Here is a 19,867-nt window from a genome sequence, read left to right as displayed (position 1 = left end):
CAAAGATTGTACAAGTGTGAGGTTAGGAAAAAAGGGTCAATATAAGAGCTGCAATCACCACGTTTCCAAGAAAACAAGCAGGATCCATGCTTAGGTTTAACTAATTGCATGTCCCAACCTAGTAAGTGTTGCACCCACTTTTGACCATTTATCGCGGTTAATGGTAATCTCCCATTATCCAAAGGTACTGTGTAAGGTTTAGTCCTATAACATGAAGAATTAAAATCACCACCTAAAATAATCTGAACATAATCAATAGTTGAAAATATATCTTCCAAAATTCCATCAAGTACTTGCAAAAAAATTTCCCAGGTAACACGGGCCCTGTTCCAATACAGGGAGATAATCACTAGATCAGGCTTGTGCCCTCCCTTAGAACTTAGGTGAATTACAAGAAGGCTTTCATCTTTTAGTAACAACTTAACATCAAAATTGCAACAGTTGCTTATAAGAACAGCTAAACCACCTGATGGCCTACCCTGTAAACCCCTAAATCCAGTTTACTTCATATAATGGCCCTGGCTAGGATGAGGCAGTTGTTCGGGGTGAGGAATTTTCTGGAAAGGTTGATAAGTTGGGTGGAATAAGCCGCCGAGGAGGCGATTGCTTTGATATGTTTCTGCATGTTTAGTTCTGCATCAAGGTAAATGCTTAGCGTTTTGACGTGGGAGGAAACAGGGATGGTCTTTCCATCGATGCAGAAGTAGGTGAAAGCAGGACTGAGGTGTTTGAGGTGTTTGAGGTGGTGTGGGGAGCCCACGATGAGGAGCTCATTTCTTTCAACGTTCAGATGGTGTGTGGCCATCCATGCCTGGATGATGCTGAAGATGAATGGTGCTAATGATGCTGAAGATACGGTTAATGTTGGTGGAGTCTAGTTCATGTTTGCCAGTGATTTTGAGGAGGACTTGCGTATCATCGGCAAAGTTAGTGTACGGTATGTTGAGGCTATCCAGGTGGTCAAAGAGGGGCTTGGTGTACATATTGTAGAGGGTGGGGGAGAAGCAGGAGCCTTGTAGGATGCCCTGGGAGACAAGGATAGACGAGGGGGTATGCAGATAATTATATACAGCTTGAAAGTATGGCCAGGGGAGAAACCACAAAGCATGTAATACTGGAATATAATACAGAAGGGGCACAGAAGGGGAAACAGTTGGCCATTACCCACAGGTGAATATACTGCAAAAACTCAACAGGACATGATATCCCGTGGTGCCACACCAGACCCAGGATGCAAATAGGGGGTTCAGTGTTTCATGACAGGAGATGGGAAAGAGGGATGGTGCAGTGCCTTGCAGAAGGGCTGGTGGGATATGAAGAAGGGGTGGTAAAGAAAACCAATAGCGAATGCAGAGGAATATGGAATGTCAATGTACATGCTTTGACATGGATAGATGAAAGTATACATAAAGTCATTCACACAGCATTCTTTGTGTTTCAGAGCTGGGATGATCATGCTGGGGGTGAACACTGGCTGTCAGAGAATGATGAGTATCTTGGCATTGCAGAAAGGGATGGCAGCGGTGATGGACTACTGGTGGGCCTGCGGGTCCAAAGCTTATGCCAAGCTGCCTCCACACTTGGGAGGACTATGTGCATTTGTGACCCTCCAAAGCCCTTCATTGGTTGTGCTCCGGGCAGACCTGTTACCTTTTAATTAACTATGTACATCAAGGCAGAAGAATAAGGGAAAAGAGCTGAAGGAGGTGAGAGACTAGCCAAAGCAAGTGTCAAGAAAGAAAAGGACAAGAAACTACATATCTGCCGAATCAACATAGAGTTTGGACACAATCCTGCAGCACGTAAGGCTTTTCAACAAAGCATATGTTTTCTTCACATCCCTCCTGCTTCACAGCTTACATGCAGCCCCCAATGCCAAATGGCTGCAGATAACCTGCTAGGAGGTGCTACAGTTGGCAAACACAACCGAGAAAGGTCTGAGGTCAGTGTGGGAAGAGCTCCGTGCCCTACGCCTGGTGACCTTAGAAAATAGATGTGTTCTTGATCTAATGACTGCAATGGAGGGTGGGGTCTGCCACAAGATAGGCAGCAGTTGCTGTACACCATACCTGCCAACAATGCCAAGAATGGGACAGTTACGGAAGCCATCGAGGAGATACGTACCCTACATAAAAAAGTGGTAAAAGAAACACATGACACTGTGACGGACAATTGGCTGGACTCACTATTTGCCTGTGTGCCAGAGTGGGTGGCGGCTATGTTGAAAATAACTGTCCCTGTTCTTGTTGTGATGCTTGTTGTCTTCTGTGTCGGACAGTGGGTCATCAAAGAGTGCGATTGTCACAAGAGGAACGTACGGTATAGAATGTCTGCTAATAAAATGGATGACGATAATAGTAAATTAGAGTCAGCCTCCCAGGTTGGGTTGAGGGGGAGGATGGTGTGCATGTGGTGTTTGCAGCCCCCCCCTTTAAATGTAGAACACTATGAAGCTTTTTGGGTAGCATGCTCCCCAGATGGACCAGATTGTCTAATAATAGGGGACACAGTGGAAGAGTACGAGGAAGGAGGGGATATGGACAGGGTAACACGGTTATCGATGTCCAAGGATCAATGAATGAGGAGAAAGAAGGTGTAGATCGAAAGATCGATTGAAGGCAGGAATGTAATAAAGGTGCTGATTCAGTGCCAGACAGAGGGCGCACCTATCAATTGCGAGAATTAGAGGGAAATACCTGGGACTCCTCCTAGGGGCGACACAGGGGAGACACTGGGAGTTATAGCCAGCCCCCAGACTGCGCATTGAGAGGAACAAGGGGGGACACTCTGTATATGACACAACATGGACACCAGGAACATGTATGCACAAAACGAGGAAAGTGAAACCACAGGTAAGGGCTCCCCATGGGGGCACCACAGGTTTGGCCTCACCTTGTAGGCCCACTCTGAACACATGGCCTGTGACCCGTGGGCAAGGGAGGGGGAAAGCTGAATTCAGACTGCTCGTCTCCAGCAGACCGCAGTCGATGCAAACAGCACTGGGCGATGAAATCAAGGTCGGTGTGCCAGCCCCACAGCTACTCATGTGAGTTTGCGAGATCGATCTGACCCAGACCGGCACATGCATAGCACCAAAGAGGTTTCAAATCACCCTTTGGCCAGCGGGCATGGGAATGAGGATGTGGAATGGAGGCAAGCTCCAAAAAGAACCAATCAAGTATGTTTTACTGTTCCAGGAAAGATTTCAGCCACCACAGTGTCCACTACAGTGTTTGCAAAGGTCACTATCTTGCAGGTGCCCTGCAAATTTCTCCCTTTCCACTAGTTCAGGGTGCCTCGTGTTCCTTCCTCCCCAGTGCTGACCAATGGGAGATGAATAAAGGCCCAGAGACCAGCAAATACATGTTATCACTAATTGCAAACTGTCTGCGAGTGGAGTGGGAAGCAATGTGGCATCATATAGGGAGGAGATGAGCTGGGAGTAGGCAGGTCAGTTTGCTCCAATCATGGTTGAATAACATATGTCTAGCTATAGGGCTGTGTTGTATTCTAACCAGTTAGCTTCATGGGAACCCAAACACATGAAGTTTTAAGTGAAACTCTTTCTAACTCCATTAACATTGTATTAGCAGTATAAAAATGATGTCCGCTGTGTGCCAGTTTGTCAGCTCTCATCAACCAGTTATGTTTTACTGTGCTGTTTGATTTGTGCTTGCCCAGCTGTAATAAACAGCGTTACTTCTAGCCCGGTGTGCACTCCTTTTGGACTACTATTGGTTCCTTTTTTATTACGAGCCTTCGAAGACCCCTGATACATATTAATGGATGAGATTTGTGCATACCACCATTATTTGATTCCAATTATGTTTAATCTCTCAAAATGTCTGAGCCAGCATACCCAACCTGATCAGATTCCCTTATTTGCATTGGGCACAGAATGTGTGCTTCAAAAAGATAGCAGCATATTGTTTACTACTAAAGTGTGCTCCCCTAGCGGAAATGTCATCAAGTGCCGGGTGAACATGGGATTCACTTTCTGTGATCTAACACTCTTTCCACAAATTTGATGCACCTATACAATCATACAAAAGCCTTGCATTCCTCTATGGCTGTATGTAACTGTTTCAGGAGAAGATGCAGCACACAATGCACAGAACTGATATTTCTGACCTTTATGTGAATTGTTTCTAGCTCAGACATCAGTCTGGTGAAATGTTGCTGTCCCACATATGTGTTGACCCCTTTGCCTTTCCTGTTTTTTCACAATTCTGCATGACGAAACATTTCACGTCCATCTTGTTATTAGAATAGTGCAGCATCTGGCACAAATCTATTTTCCGGGGCCCGACTGGACATCAATTGTTTGGGGTTTTAGGGGATAATTCACAAAAGCCGACCATCAGTACATTTATGTTTGTCCTGTATTAAGATGTGTAGATGTTACAAGTTCAACAGTGCAGTAAAAAGTGGCAGTATAGTATTTAAATTACTGGCACTTTTTTTTGTTTACAACAAAATGACCACTGTTTCTACCGCACTACCAAATTCTGAGCTTGACTTTGAGGTGGAGAATTACCTCCAGCAAGAGGCTGGCAGTAAATCCCCCATTTAACTTTATCTTGCAGAATTACCCCTTGCAGTAAATTGCAAAAGCAATTAGGATTAAGACCACTTTACCACCACTTGTAATCCGGTGGTAATTCTAGTGAACCCAGTGGCAGTAACGTTAAATGATTTTGGGGGCAATTTCATGGAAATATTGCCAAATTACCACAAAACCTGTAAAGAGTCATTCAAAAAAATTTACTATTTAACAACACTAATGACTTAAAATGACTCTGGAATGCACTACCCGCAGACATTAGAGCAGATAACCCACTCCTGGCATTTCGTAGGAAACTCAAGACCCAACTCCTTGCGCAGCAAACTGTAACCGTATCTGTAAATATGTAGAACATCACATGTAAATATGTAAAATAGCAGAATTGTTTTAACTTTATGTATTATCATGTATATGTAACTAAGCCATGTATGTAACAAGCGCCACGATGCCCTAGGGCTGATGTGCGCTTTACAAATCTGAATAAATAATAAATAATGATAGTTTGTAAAATACATGATGTGCTATTTGATCTGGTTTACCGATAAGCGCTCAGTCATTAAACTACTAAGCACTTCTAAACTTTGCCAAACCATGGATTAGAAACAGTTCTTTTTAAGTGAGGATGCAGGTTTGGAGAGAGCCGTGAGAAATGCCAATCTAACATTATTTTCTTTTCCTAAATGGCAAGTTTTGTACACTTCAAGTGACAAGCCACAGTAAAGCAGCTTCAAATGCCATAGAATAACTCAAAGCAAATCGGGATTTTGCTGAAAAGTCATGCCAGTTGGAAGTTATTAATATCAACAATCCACTTTTTAATTAGTAATAAAAATCTTTACCCTTGGAGAAGATCAGTACTGAAATTAGCCATTTACTTTGCAACTTTAAAGGTTCCTCGACTATTGGCTGACATTTTGGATCCCTGTTAACACATTGTTTATTAGCGCCCCTGGGTCCTTAGCAATTTAACTGCCTTTCTGCTAGAGTGAATATTTTCTGGAACTAGAATAGCAACGTGTATGCACGCTGCTGGGAGAGCTGAGGATGGAAGTCGAAAGCAGCCTACTGCTTGCCTTTTAATGTGCAGTTGCCAAATATTGAGCCAAATGATTGCTGTACTTGAGATTGACATTTCTATAAATAGATGCTCCTTATTAGCCAAAACAGCCTTCTCAACAACACATATAACCACTACTTTAGTGTCAGTTTATATCAGAATCCCGGCCTACACAGTCCTGCAAAACTCTGTCTATGTTTTTGTGACTAGATTTCTTTTTGACATTGAACCATGTTCGAAGTGCCTGCACCTGCATACCCTTACTACAACACACAGGAGTACATAGTTTTCACATTGGCATTCAGAGGTGCACCATTCCTGACACCCTCAATGAACTGGGATGCAATGGGGCCGATTCATGGAACAAATGTGCGCCGAAATCCGTGGAGCAATCTGGCGCAATTCATGGAAGGCCCTGCGCATGTTTTCCCCGGGATGTGCGCTAAATCCGCGGGTGGCGCACAATGACGCACATGTCATTGCAACATCCAGAACGCTGTGTGCGACACGCACAGCGAAAGCACACAACATCAGCGCACACACCAAAAAGGGGGCGGAAAACGGGGCAGAACACGCGGAATGGGGAACAACGAGTGAAAAAGAAGGCGTAACTGGGGAGGTACTGCAGGGAAATACACAGAACGCCCACACGCACGCTGAAAATACGTATACATGGAATATAACACGGGAAACCCACGCACATCAAAAGACGCACACAGGCGTAAACACGTCTGCTACACAAACGCAGGCGGAGGCGTCGCCGCTCAGTATAAAAGTGCGCGCAAACAACAAACACGTCTACACAGCTACGATGCATGCCCCATTTGTCGCAGCACTGATCGTGGGACACCGCATGAGGAGGAGAATAGCCAGGCCCCGCATTTTTTTGCCCAGGATCAGCCTTTTTGTTATGCCTGATGACCAGGTCTATGGCAGCTATAGGTTGCCACCTCGTATCATCCTAGAGCTGGTCAGGGAGTGGGAGGATGACGTCACATCACCCACCTTGTGCTCCCAAGCACTGAGCTCCTTGGAAAAGGTGCTCAATGTCCTGCATTTTTTGGCCACTGGGTCATTTCAGCAGACAACTGCCATAGTTGGGGGCGTCTCACAGGCCACAGAATCACGCTGCCTACACCAGGTGTTGCAATCATGACTTCCCGCCCCTCAGTCTACAGGCACATATACATGTCCAGAACACCCACGGAAAGGCAGGCTGTAGTCCTGGACTTTTACAGGGTGGCACACTTCCCCAAAGTGCTCGGTGCCATAGATTGCACCCATGTGGCCCTACGTCCACCTAGGGCCACTGAGCACATCTATCGAAACCACAAGCACTGGCATTCCATCAACGTACAGGTTGTATGCGAGGCCAAGGGAATCATCACCTCTACCTACGCAAGCTATCCTGGGTCTACCCATGACAGATTCATATACAGGATGTCTGCCCTGAGCCGGGCCCTGGAAGCTGGGAAGCATGGTGACACATGGCTCCTAGGTGAGTACAAATGCCTGTGCACATGCATGCATGTCACAAACAGACAAATACACAAACCCAACTAATCACAGCCATTATCACCTCCACATGGGACAGTGCCTACCCTCTGAGCAACCACATGATGATGCCAATACGAAACCCCACCACACCACCCCAGGTAAGATACAATGCTGCCCATATTGCAACCAGGGGCATAGTGGAGCACACATTCGGAGTGCTCAAGTCAAGCTTCCGCTCCCTTGACCGCTCTGGCGGACAGCTACTATATGCACCCCCAGTAGTGTGCAGGAACATTGTGGCAGCATGTGTCCTGCACAATGTTGCAACACGGCAGGGTGTACTGGTGGACATGGTGGTGCCCACACATCTCCAACCACAGGCGCTGCCCATGGGAGGGGAAAGGGCACATGGCAAGGCAGCCCAGACCCAGCTTGTGGCCACATTTTTCACCTAAACTCCCACCCCTGTGGAGTGCATACAGGCCTGGCACATACCAGGTGACAATCGATGATGACAAAGAGACAGTCAACTGTCACAACCCTACCACCCTGAGAATGTTGCCACAGAAGTGCCACATTGTGTGCATCCCTAGCTACTTAAACATAACCAATCCAGTGTGACCAAAAGGAACACATGCAAGGTGTACATCACACCACTCCCCTGCAAAACAGGCCATGACAATCCCTGGTATGTCACCCAAATCCTCCCAACCCACATCACCCTTGTCTGCCACACCATGACATAGCATGCAACAGCAAAAGAGCAAACCAAAAGCCCAACACATGACCAATTATATACAAAGTGACATGTGATAAATTGAAAAAGGCCTGAGACAATCACACCTGACATGGAATCAGGTCAAATGACTGATAAACAACCCCCCACCCCACATACAAAGTCATACACAAATGCACGCCACCAGTGGTACCATCAACAAAAGACAGAATGCCTGTTGGCATGCACATTGGCCAAGCCAAATTCGCAAATCCCTAACCCCTGTGCTCTGTGTGTCTCCTGCAACACACCGCTCAGTACACAGCACAGTGAGCAGCCATTCTGTTGGGGATACACCTTGAGCATCATATAAAAAGGACATGCAACAAAAATAACCCATTGACGCATGTACATAATCCCCAAATGATAAATTATCATGCGCTGTAGGGACACAGCATGCCAGAGAAGGCAATCTGTGTGCACATGTGGGCATGGAGAGGTGGTTGTATGTGTGGTGGAGCATTAAGTGTGTGTGTCAGTAGGGACATGCATGCAATACATGCATGTGAAATCAAGTGACCCTCAGTGTCCTGTACACATCACTTGTGAACATTGCCCATGTGTACACCCCAGTATGTCAAACCACAACAATCCACTGACATCTGAAAATGTAAAGCCAACACAGGAACAGCCATTGACCAGCAGAACACATCATGTACATAGTACCCCACAATGACAATGTCAGACAGTGCCCAAACACTGTAGCTCAAGGGTACTGTCCGACAACAAAAGCCCCTCCCTTATTTACTCATCACCATCACCTTCAGAAGAACTGTGTCTGGGGTCCGTTGGCTTCTTCCTTCTAGTCTACCTGGCTTCAGGATCCCCCTACCCCTTGGTTTCCTTGTTCTATCCTGCGTGGAAATAGGGTCCAGCCCCCTCAGAGGCCACCTTGACTGGTAAAAATACCAAATCGCAGAGAACTCCAAGGAGCCAAACCCCCAGACCAGGGAAAAAGCCTGTAGCCCACCAAAAACCCTGGAAGAGTCTCCAGTAGATGACTTGAAGTTGCTGAATATGGCCAAGCACACGTCCAAGCAGAATGACAGAAGAACTACCAAGGTAGCACAGTTGAGGAATGGATCAACAGGATGGGTAGCATTTTCAGTACACAATAATCAATGAGGATGCAACAACTGATGGGTAGTGTCACAGCTCGGGTCTCCAGGCGCAGCAGTGGCCCAAACCAACCACCCCCTCCATGGTCTGGGCACCTACAAGGTCAAACTTACACAGGCCTCCAAGACCCCGGTGGGGAAAGAGGGTCAGAGATCCGTTGTTTGGATAGGCATCGGTATTCAGGATTACCGGAAAGAGGGACAGGGGAGGGGAGGTGGATGGGCAAGGGAAAGTAGGCAAAACACAAAATCCTACTATTGACAATTACACATACTCAATCAGAGAAACCATGTTCCTCATGCACATTGTACAAAATGGCTCAAAACCAAGACAAAGAGAGAATTATCTCTGGGGCGAGTGCTGGGCTCCTGCCTGCACACTCTCAGGTCCGGTAACAGGAGCAGTAACAGGAGCAGTTCAATGATGCAAAGAGCGTGTGGGTTACTATTCTGTGTGTGTTTTCTCCACACACATAACACCATTCATGCCTCAAACTTAGTGACTCCTCCCCAAACAAGCACTCTTGTCTGCTGCTTCGTTCGTATCCTCTTGCTTGCGCCCCCGTGATGGCTCATACACTGTTAATGCATTATGGCAGCCACATGTGGCCCCGCAGTAAATGGATGACCATGTGATAAGAATCACACATGATAGAATGGTCCTTGGGTGAGCTGCTAGACGCGTGTGGCGAGGTGCAACTTCAGTACAAGTTGCGTTCTGCCAGCCGTGGATTTCTATAGGTAGTGCACGTGGCAATTTGCATATGCTAATGATATGCACTGCACTCGAGTTTGTGCGGTGCTGGGTGCCCCCCCTTGCGCTGTATCAGGAACCCTACTGTGCCAATAACGTAGCTTCTATGGAGCAGGATGGACTCAAGGATATGGCTGACGGCCCCTGCGTGTGCCGCTGACAACTGGGAAAGCTTCTTGGCATTTTGTCCTCAGCGCAGCTTAGTTGTACTGTGTGCATCTTCCCCAATGCCTGGCCAACCTCTACAGCACTGGCGCAACTTCACTTGGATGTGTGAGGGGCCTGGAGGAAGGTCGGCTGGGGCATTGCCCCTCATGCTGCTCACCTTGCTTGGAGCTCCTGGAAACACGTCTGCTTCTGTCGGACGTCTGAGCACAAGCCCCGTGCTTCTGCTTACGCGTGCATGCGCACATGTGCCCCACCCAAGTGGCAATGGTTTAGTGGACCGGTGTCTGCTGGCAAAGGTAGTCTGGATGCTCCTTTTCCTGCAGAAAGGGCATAAAAGGCATCAATAAGTATTGAAAGTTTACTGTGTGTGTCTTCATGCTGGTTGTCAATGGGCCATGTCTGAGATCTACATCCCACCTCCTCCCACACAACCCCAGGTTCTGTACTCTGACAGGTAGAGCTGGAACTTGAGTCGAAAATAAAAAAGGAGGTTGGCACAACAGGATGGTTGCTCTGAAATCCAATCATTCATAGATAGTGTGAACAAAGAAATGCAGAGACAGCAGAAGTCTTGAAACGCACAGAGAATGTGAGATGGCTGGAAACAGCTGACAGCAAGTCCAGAGCCACAACAGTCAAATAGCATTGGTAAAAGCCAACAGCCAACATAAAAGCATGGATGTAATAGATGAAAGACAGGAGGAGTGACAGAAAGATGCTGTTGAACAGAATTCTACAGAGGCAAACCTAGGCAGTGTAAGTGTATGTGGAAATAACAGCCCGACAGACAGGCAGACAGATCTGCATCAAGGACAGTAGCAGGAAGAGGAACAGGGACTAAAGGCAACAGAGTGTGAAAAACAAGTTAAAGAGCAGTAGTCCAGTAGGAAAACTGCGCCCTCAGGCAGCAAAAAGTCCAAGTGGGAAGACAGACACAACGTGCCATCCAAAGGGAACAGAGTTTAATAGTAGTATAGGCGGACCTCTCAGTTGAGGACTGGACCCTGACTTGTGCCTCTTACGTCACATTCCTAATGCATCCTCTTTGCCACAATCCCCAGGGGCTGAACTCAACATGCATCAACTTGACATTGGCAACATCCGGCCCCCTCCCACCATCAGTGTGACTCTGACAGGCAAAGGGTGCAGGCTACTGTCTACAGCATGAAGTGCATCAAGCACATCTACTGTCAAGAAAATAACATACATCACAATCAACATAAATAAATGGACATTTCAATAATGTACTCACAAAAATTGATTGCAGACATGCCATGGAGAAAGCTTCCATAATCCCCACTAGGGGTGTTAACACAAGTAGTACAGCAGTTGACAGGCCACAGATATGACAAAAGTCTAATGCCCTTGTGTAAATGGTTGTAACATCGAACCATCCATGCGAGCCCATGGACAGGGGAAGCAGGAGTGGCATATGTGAGTCAGGACCCCAAGCAGCAAACACATACACAAGACAAGCTTGAAGGGCCCAGCTGGAACAGAGAGTGGATGCTTTCAAAAGCCACAAAGCACCACACCGTCACATGAATGCACAATAGACAAGCAATTTTAAACTATATAAACTAATTAAACTAACTATAAAAATCAAAAATGGCCACATATGACATGGGGGGGCATTCAGGAGGGGGGAGGCACAAGTTGCACCTCAACACCCACATGCGATGATGTTGAGATAAAAAAAAACTCCATGGGTTCAATGCCTGCACGGCCCGACCTGTGTGGGAGATAAGTCATCGTCCTCCTCACACTCTGAATGAAAAGGTGGACGTGGCACAGTACCCTGTCCACGCCTATGCTCAGCTTGCCCCTCGTCGGCAGCAGGTTTGCGGGACCGGTGAGCCTGGTTCTGTGCGGCGATGACACATAGGTCAGCATGCAGAACCTCGCGTGATACGCATGCTTACTCTTGCAAGGTAACACGTGTAACACAGAGTTCTTCCTGCATGGCCTGGCATGACATCTGGAACACCTCCCGGCAAGCACGTAGCTCAGCCGAGATGGTATTCTCAAGCTGTTCCAACCTCTCTTCTGTCCACTGCCTCTGGGACATCAAGAGCACACCCAGAGTAGATCGGAGAGAATCATGGTCTACCCTGAGGGCCTCCATGTGTGCCTCTGCGTGAGCAGCAATTGCTTGATGCACAGACACCAATTCAGCCCGGCGTGCCCTGTCTGAGACGCCATGCCCAGCCTGAGCGAGCGGCCCGTGGACTGTGCCACCCGCTTCTGGAGATCCACTTGCCTAGTAGGGGGGAGCACGGATTGGGCGACATGTTCCATGCTCTGAGCGATATTATCAATTGCTGCCCCCTGTTGTTCGGAATTGGCAACCATGGCTTGCTCCCACTCAGTATACCCCGGTGGCACACGGCCACCGCGTTGCTGGGCTTGACACCCGCGGGGCCCAAGGAGCTGTGGTCGTTGTTGGGTTGGCACCGCCCGCGGCTGCAGGACTACATTCTTCCGTTGACATGATGCCCCAGGCACATCAGCAACTGGTGTGGAGTGTGACCGTGCGTCCCGATCCACCACAGGTGGAGGTCCCACCACCATCTGGCCCCTCAGTGCAGGTGTCGCGGACAGAGGATCATCCACATCAGAATCACTCACCATTGACAAATGGACATGACACGCATCCAACTCAACATTGTCGGCAGAGTGATCATCCAGACTAGACTCATTGGCAGCCATAGACACGATGGTCTGGAGCACAAGTGGGTTCTCGTGGCCTACCACCCCATGACCTCCACTTGTGCCGGGTTGCTGGTGTGATAGCAACCCTGTGTCTGGAATGACATCACCATCCTCTTCCTCCATTGCATCTGAAAAGTGGAAAAAACAAACATGAGTACACATGTCAGAAGCACATAACCCACACACATAGACATCACATCGACAGCCAACACATGAAGCAGACATGTCACAAACGCATGAGAATCTGGCATGCATCCAGTGGCATTGATATGCAAACACATCCCAAAAGCATAAATGGATGTGTCTAAATAGCAAAGCCTACACAAGTACAAAATGTAGTATATCACCTCCATCACACACCACCTCTGTCAGGCACATGTCACAGGCAGAAATGACAGATGGCAACAAAGAGATGGCACATACCATAATCCTGTCTGAACTGCTAAATGCCCACACCTGCAAGTGAATCCAAACACACAATGACACATGTAATATGCATGTACACATGCATCACTAAACCATCATCACTAATATAGCTTCAGGCATCTGCAGATCAGCCCGTACCGGGTGTCATGGGCCATGTAAACATAGTGAATGTCCCGAGCAAAGTGAGGGCCTGCAACCAGGCATGAGGGACCATAACGCCCAGTAAGGTCTGAGCTGCAGGCCATGATGCCTCCAGAACACCCCTCAGGGCCTGATTGATGACATTGTGCTATGAATGTGCCCTATTCTATTATTCTGTGTGTAAAATCTCCATGGCCAGGCCCCACCATATTAGCTAAGTGGGCCTGGGCGTACACATACTGCACAACATTGCACCTTCAGGATTATGCCAGTTGCACATAATGGGTGCAATGCTGAAATCTCACCAGCATTCACGTCAATCAACTACATATTAGTCAACCAAAAAGCTGTGGAAGACACATGTGCAAATGAACACTTTCACACACACATAAGTGAGTAGCCGCAATGTTGCACTACAAAACGTAGAAGCTGCTTGCATATGTACATTTGAAAGTGTGCAAAAACACCCCTTTCTCTATGCACCTGTATTGTGAACCTGAACAGCATCCAATACAGCAAAGCAAGCAGCTACAACGATGCTTGCTTTGATGTATCTAAAAGTGTACAGATACACATGTGAAGGCAGCTCCACAGTCATTACAACCCGATTGGCAAGCTACAATCAATCTGCGCCCTAAACCCATTGGTATAGGCCGCAGATTGACCAATCAACTTTGCTAAACACCCGCTAGGGTGTTCCAGTACTGAGTACATGTGTCACAGGATGCACCTGTGCCCATGGCATTCCTGACAGTGAAGGTATGAAAATCTGACCATACATGCCAGGTCACTTTGACATTGCAGCAGTGAGTAGGCATGTAGAACGGTGTAACATGGCTCAGAAGTGGGTTGATGCAGTGCAGAACATGTGTACGTTACCCACTATCTACAAGAACAAGTACATTATGATGTCAATAAACATGAAGGTCAGTGTAAGGGAAAGTTCAGGCATCACGTGCAATGTGCATGCAATGGGTTGCATGGCTACAGGCAACCACCCCTTAGTGAAAATGCTTGGAGGCATTGCATGGCAGCGAAAGGGTGACCAGAGAACTGTGTATTGGCAGTCTGTGTTGACTAGCGTCAATTGCATCAGCAGATGCAAATGGGACAGTAAGCAGGACACATGATGAACCCTCAGTAGTACACCCATGTGTGCAGAAGCCACTACACAAGTTGAACAGAGTCAGGGGGCCTGAAACAGGGGGAGGCCTGTGCCCCACACAGACTGTGACACCCTAAACATGTGCGTGATGCAGGACTGAGCCAGAGTGGGCATGGAATTATCAAATGCCATTAAATGTATGTTATCCTGTACACATACTACAATGATCATCCGGACAAGGACACATAGGGGCATGCATGGAATGCACATGGAGCATGAATGGGCCCTCATGTCCCTGCGGAGCATCTGCCATCTGCACAGTCCGAGTGAGACACCCTGTATCAAGGACAAAGAATGCACCCCACTGTATGTGTCTGGCAGGTTGGCAGGGGGAAGTGTGCATGTACACAGGAACATTGAACAGGCCATTGCAGTACTACAACATGATACCCACCAGTGCCATGGTGAAATTGGACTGCAGGGGGGTGGAGGAGCAAGGGAGCATGCCTATGTGGAGTACCCACATGCAGGGTGAACCCACCTGCATGTCAGTCATGCGATGACATAGTCCCAGTGCTGAGTGGAAAGACCCCCCAGGCTACATGCAGAAGGGCCAGTGAGCTGGAACATGGACACGAGTTCTGCCGGGTGACTTGCATGTGAGCAGGGTGCAGGTGTGGTGATGAGGACAGTCCCCGTCTACTCTACATGTCCAGCATGCTGTACAGCAGGCACACATCAGTGAAGCATTGCATGACTCGCACAAGAGAACCATGTACACATAGCATGTCGTGGCAGTCAAGCACAACACATCACACAAGAAAACCACACATGGTCTGGACAAAAACGCAACAACACTCACTGGACGGGGAATCAAAGTCCAGCATCTCTCCCACTTCGTACAATTCTGGCGGTATGAACTCTGCAGTGACTGACTCATGCAGAGTGAGATCTTCCTCCTCAGGTGGTGGCCCACTGCCAGTCACCAGAGTCATGTTGTAATTAGAGGCACGCTTTAGCTTAGCAGAGCGTTGGAGGTCATCCCAACGCTTTTTGCACTCCTGAGCTGTTCGCGCCTCATGGCCAATTGCACTGACAACCTCTGCAACATGCTTCCAGTGGGACAAACGCTGGGCAGCCGTAGTGTGACAATTCGGGCCCACTAGCATATCACAGTCGTGTCCCAACACGTAGTCCACAAGGAAGTCCAGTTCCTGCTTGCAGAAAGGCTTCTTCCTCGACGTGCCAGAGGCCTGAGCCATGTCTGGGGTCCCAGCCTCTGCTGCAGATGCAACCTTCCTCCTCTTGGACAGTGGTCCGTACCCTGACTGGCAAATGCCGCCCTGATCAGTATGGGCAGTGTTGCTGGTGGATTGAACCGAGGGAGTGGCAGGTGGAACAAGGACGGAAGCCCTGACTTGCGTCAGTGGCTGCTGGGTGCCCTTGACTTAACCCTGTGCAGCAACATGTGCTGTGCCAAGGTCATTGACCGGGACTGTCCTGGATGGTTGACTCAGAGTGTGGTGTCGGCTGCATCTGCCCATGCACTTGCCAACACCCGGCTGCTCGGGGCAGAAGATGACAATACTGCCTCAGGGACATGTGCCTCGGTCAGGGGAGCCCTGCGTGCACTTACTGTGTGCCTCCTGACCTGCTGGAAATCATCCTGGGACTCTTCAGGAGGCAATGCAACATGCGCTGGCCGACCCTGAGCTTGGGTGGTGGTGTCCACAGCTGCACCTGCAGCTACCACTACCCTTGGGCCCGTGGCAGTCAATGAAATGGACTGCCGGGTCACATGGGCGCCAGTGCCAGATGCAAGAGCTGCATCTCCAGGAACCACAGGAGGTGGTGGTATGACTGCACCACACGTGGCACAACATCGTGCCAAAGTGGCGCACCCCTGCATCTTCCCCCTCTGCAGCCATCCTGGACACCCTGGAGTCCCCCTACTCCCTGGTCACCCCGGCCACGTCCCTGACCACGCCGGCCACATGGAGTACGCCCAGCTGAGGTGCCCCTCACCTTTTGTGGCCTCCCAACCATGGCACAGATGTAGTAGTGCCGGCACAGATGTAGTAGTGCTAATGGGAGGTGTACACGACAATTGTCCTGGGCAATTGGGGTGAAGCGGCTGGGATACAAGATGTTAAAAGCACCCCTGTGCACCTGCAAGGCTGTATGTGACCCCAGTGATAATGTGACGGGTCACGCAATGCTCTGGCACCCCAAAACTGCAGTATAACCATGCACACAACCCCCAGTAGCCCACGTGTGTGGAATTAACGTCCCGCAGTATGCGGTGGCACCCAGGGACACGTAAAACACGTATGCGTGGGACATGCAGGCTACTATGACCTCGAAAACGGGTACGTGAAACGCAGTGGGACCAGCAGTGGGAAAAATAGCTTGCGCGACTCACTGTCTGACTAGCGTGATAATCAAAAACATGCATAGCCAATACCCCCGCCAAAATAAGAGATACGTCGTTGATGTGAAGTTGTGATGGCGCGCGAAACAACCAGAAGTAGCAACACACTTCAGTCTCCATGAAAGGCATGTACAGCAGACTGCTGGCCCTGTTCACCTTTAACCCGTGCTGAGGGAAACGCCCGTGCGCATCACATCACTTATGCGCTTAGTTCCTTTCCTCGAATTACACGCATTAACATGCGGGCATGCTGTTTTTCAAATGCAGAATCACCATGCACCGTGACGAGGGAAACGCCCGCGCGTATCCCGTCACATACGCGCTTATGCGCTAAGGGCCTTTCCTCGAATTACACGCTGACATTCTTTTTTTTTTACATGCCAAATCAATCCGTAACAAGCTGGCCACGTGACAACACACAGAAGACCACACTCCTGCACAGAAGGCCATTTTCCTGCCCCCCAGATCCCCGAGCAGTCTCCCACCTGCCATCTGCTGCTGTCTGCCTGCATGCTGGACACGTGCCCTGCCATTTGGTGCCTGCACGTCAGCCACCTGCAGGAGTCCAGTTGCTGTGACCACCCCTGTTGGAACATAAGACTCCCGACTGAAGTTCCATCGCTCAACAGCCCAGCCCCAGGACCCAGTTGCCCCCCCCACACCTGCCTCGGGGGTTGCCATGTCAGGGGAAACACCATCAGACACCATTGGCAATCCCCAGCCAGAGAGGCAGAGGGCTACCAGCTTCATTGCCGCAGAAGTTGGTAGAAGACGCGCCGACAAGGATGGACGTGAGGGGATCTGGAAGGACATCATGGCTGCCTCAACATGGGGGTGTGCATGGACTTTTACATTTGTTTTCGCTAGCGCGATCAGGGTACGCGTATTCCACAGGTGAGCATGGACTTTTACACGTGTTTTTTCTAGCACAAGTAGGGTATGTGTATTCCGGCGGTGCGCGTGGACTTTTACACATGTTTTTGCTAGCGCAAGCGGGGTACGTGTATTCCAGGGGTGCGCGTGGTCTTTCACACGCGTTTCACTAGTGCGGGCAGGATACGTGTATTCCCGGGGTGCGTGTGGTCTTTTACAGGCGTTGTTGCCAGCGTGAGCGGGGTTCCTGTATTCCGAGGGGTGTGCGTGGACTTTTACACGCGTTTTCACTTGCGCAAGTGGGGTACGAGTATTCAGAGGGGTGCGCATGGACTTTTACACGTGTTTACGATAGCGCGAGCAGGGTTTGCGTATTCCGAGCGGTGCGCATGGACTTTTACATGTGTTTTCGCTAGCGCGAGCGGGGTACGCGTATTCTGAGGGGTGCCCGGGGAGTTTTCCATGCATTTTCATGGTTGGGGGGCTGTATGTTGGTCCACTGGCATTTGTGCCATGTAAGGGGTGTGTGCTATGTTTTTGGTGCACGGGGCGGGGTTGGGGACATTACTGGCGCTGCTGCAGGGTCGCTGTGCAGCTCTGCACCACAGCTGGTTATGGACGTTGAAATCCATGGATACGCTGTGCGCTGAAATGGGTTTAGGTGCACGCGGCTGGCACAGACTGCCACACACGCACTCTGTGCGCCAGCCGTGTGCGCCACTTGTGTGCCGAATTCTATGAATTACCCCCATAGTCTGTTAGATACCCACCCTACCCCCACCAGCATTTACACTATTTTTTTAAGGCACAGCATAAAGTTATTGCCATCAGTAGGATCACTGAGAGTGAGTTGAGTGTTTTTACTTCCAAATGTTTTTTTTTCTCTCTTACTTATGTTATGGAGCACTCAGCTCCTACAACCTAATAGTATATAGACACAGGGCTCCATTCTAGTGAACACATTTACAGCACGGTTATCAGCTGAACTGCTGACGTCCACGGGATTGAAGCACCAGCAACCCCTTGCTACAGTAACACATGCAGTCACCGTTTCACAGTAAATAGCCATGCAACCATGCATCACTCCTGCTGTGCTAGTAGGCAGGTGGATAGGACTCTTTCCTGGACAGACCTCAATCAACTTGGTTTGATTCCCCCATTAGCGAAGAAACTATTATTATTGTTTTTAAATGCGCTGCTGCCCAATTGTTAAATACAGAGCTAATGCCAAGCACTATATTATTTGGGCCATCAAGGGTACATTTTTCTGTGTGGTCTTTGAATGGTGGAATTTCAAATTGAACAAAATAAGGTCTATACTTGATAGAACATCTGCCGATGTGACACTAGTCAAAAAAAGATTTAAAACAGAGAGTCAGATACTCTGTAAGGAGTGTTTTTCCCTTTTATTTGTTTCTTTTTTATCTGTATGTGGGTTTGACAATCATGCATTGCCCAGATCTGATCCCCCTAGATGGAATTCCTTCTCTGCATTCAGTGGTGTACCCATTGCAGAAATCTGCAGCACATCAGCAAATAATCCAAAAGGGAGAAGAGTCAGCAAAGGTAGAGTCAGGGTGTATTTCCATACAGCTGTGCAGCAATGATCGGGAAAACAGCATAGTACCCCACCACAAATAGGTCGTCTGCGAGCACAGAATCCTTGTGGTTATTATTAGGGATGTACTGCAAAAGATATTTTGCATTCAGCGGGATACCAAATAGTTTGTCAAGTACTCACTAGAAACCCGAGAATAAAGCCGAATAATATTTTATTTAATAAATCATGTTCAAAACCTGAAAAAAACACTTAAAAAAAAGGAAAAACAATCTTTTTTGAATATGTGTTCTTCTGTGTCATTTATTTCTCTTCAGTTGAATTAACAGCTCATCCTTATTTAAAACACACAAGTCAGCAAAGGAAAGGTAAACAAAAAAACAGGACTGTATGTATGGAAGGATGTTTCCTATACAGAACCAGTGCTACTCAATGTGTGAAGTATTTCGAATTAAAAGAGCTGGTTTGCAATGAACAAACTGGGTACTGCAATTTGCAATTGCCATTGCAATTCACATACATTCCAATCTCTTCAAGTTGCAAGGTAGCATAGGTGGAAAGTGAGATTCAATGCCTCCCTGCAGCTCACATATAAATGCGTAAATAGTTTGTTTGGTCATGCAGGTCACACGTTGAGGGTATACTTGAGGTGAGTGTACCCAATCTTGCTAATATTTTTCATGAGGGA

The sequence above is a fragment of the Ambystoma mexicanum genome, chromosome 5p (assembly GCF_040938575.1).
Source record: "Ambystoma mexicanum isolate Mex_15411 chromosome 5p, UKY_AmexF1_1, whole genome shotgun sequence".
Lineage (NCBI taxonomy): Eukaryota > Metazoa > Chordata > Amphibia > Caudata > Ambystomatidae > Ambystoma > Ambystoma mexicanum.
Note: the sequence above shows the minus strand (reverse complement) of the source record.